Source organism: Primulina tabacum, chromosome 10, assembly GCF_025594145.1.
Source record: "Primulina tabacum isolate GXHZ01 chromosome 10, ASM2559414v2, whole genome shotgun sequence".
NCBI classification, from domain to species: domain Eukaryota; kingdom Viridiplantae; phylum Streptophyta; class Magnoliopsida; order Lamiales; family Gesneriaceae; genus Primulina; species Primulina tabacum.
This window is the reverse complement of record NC_134559.1, coordinates 7,720,885-7,722,713: the sequence shown is the minus strand read 5'-3', so window position 1 is coordinate 7,722,713 and position 1,829 is coordinate 7,720,885. Positions and strand designations below refer to the sequence as shown.

Sequence of the window (1,829 nt, the reverse complement as noted above, 5' to 3'; positions counted from 1 at the left end):
AATTAAGTTTTCTTACCTTGAAATCCTTGAAGAATAAGTATGGGGCCCTTAGCTCCTAATCGTTATTACAATCCAATCTGATTAGGGTTAACTAATTACAGCGGAAAACGAGTTTAAATTTTCTTTACAATGAGTCCAAATCATTTTATTTGAATACTAAAAATAGTATTTAATCTCACGTCATAAACATGCCTACACGTAATCAAAATCAATCATATACAAACAACTCATATCCTCGGGACATGCCCCGGTATATAGATACATATACATATATACTGGGAACAATACATAAACATAAAACCTCAGCCCAAGCTGTGGCTCCCTCCAGAAGTACCCTCTCCGGTCTCCTGATATCCTGGAGTACCTGTCATTATCCACACACAAAGACAACAACAGCCCCCCTTGGGGGTGAGTAAAGCTCCGTATGGAACAACCAATCATATATACCACAGATATCTAAACAATGATATATGGTATGCAATGCATGTATGTCGTGGAGGTATCAGGTCAAATGCCCATCCACTGAGCACATGTCAGAATCAAACGAATCGCTATCAAATCAATGCTCGAGCTGGCACACCGGCCTCAATAAAGGATACTCGTATGATAGCGTCGACAAAACGCCATCAAATCCCAAATCTCATATCCAATCATCGGGGCCACAATTGTCTATGCTTTACGGGTCATATAATACCAACATAGCAATTGTGTTCACAAACCCCAGAATCCAATCAAATCATATCAAGGTATCCAAGGAACATAGCTCAACGTGCATGTCATGTATCGATGTATGCATCAAACGATGTGTGTTAACAAAACATTTATTTTATACATCGATATCTCAATCTCAATGCCATGTATGCCACATCAATCAACAAATAAGGCATATAGACATGTATTCTCATTCCAATCAATCAAATCAATCCAACATATATCATATAATACAGATACCTGTCGTATGTTACCCAGTCGCAACATACCTCAATTCTTCGTTCCAGTTGATGTAGCCTGAAGATATCGGTATAATACTTTATCTACATCAATAGCATACTCATTCCAATCAATAACATAATCTAAAATCATTAATATGAGTTTCAAATATCTTTTGAAACTTCGAAAATTCATATCAAATTTAACTCATCCCAGAATTCCACTCCGACTTCAAAACTTAGTTTCTTGTCAGTTATTCTACCACATATATTTATCAGAATTAATAATAACTGACAAATAATTCTTCAATCTCAATCAAATGATTAAAATTCTCTAATTATAATAAATTGAGAATAATTCAAAATAACATCACTATAATCATCTCTTCTTCGTTAAAATCGTACACTATTCAACAATCTTCAATTCCAGTATGATTTAACAATTTACCGAATTTATTCCAAAAATCGACGAATTTCAAACATCACCAAAACTATGAAATTTATACTTCAAATCGAAGAACTCGTGTCAACGATCCTAGATCTGAAATCGGTTCGTCGATTGGATAAATCGATAAGTCGCACGATTGAGAAGAAAACCGAAATAATATTTTCTCTCTAATATCTCACCTCTCTGTTCGACATATGCTGTACGGTGGAAATGAATTGAATTGCAATTCGATTTCCACCGTCTCAAGATTTAAATTTCTTTTTTTCTATTTTTATTATATTATATTATAATATAATAATATAATATAATATATAATATTTAACATTTTAATATCGATATATCTCTTCAGACTAGTCAAACGATCAAATTTCCCAAAACTCAAAACATGAAACTTCTACATCTTTGAGTTTTCTACGATATATCTAAATTTCAAATCATTTGAATTTCATATG

The 1,829-nt window shown here is 33.2% G+C and overlaps 1 long non-coding RNA gene across 1 annotated transcript; it reads right to left on the bottom strand.

Annotated features, from left to right (window-relative positions):
* Positions 1 to 229: 229 nt before the first annotated feature.
* LOC142505286 (uncharacterized) lies at positions 230 to 1,531 on the bottom strand. Its single transcript, XR_012804398.1, has 3 exons — positions 1,436 to 1,531; positions 981 to 1,034; positions 230 to 364 (listed from the first exon to the last, which is right to left on the bottom strand). It is a non-coding gene; the product is annotated as an uncharacterized LOC142505286 (long non-coding RNA).
* Positions 1,532 to 1,829: the final 298 nt, after the last annotated feature.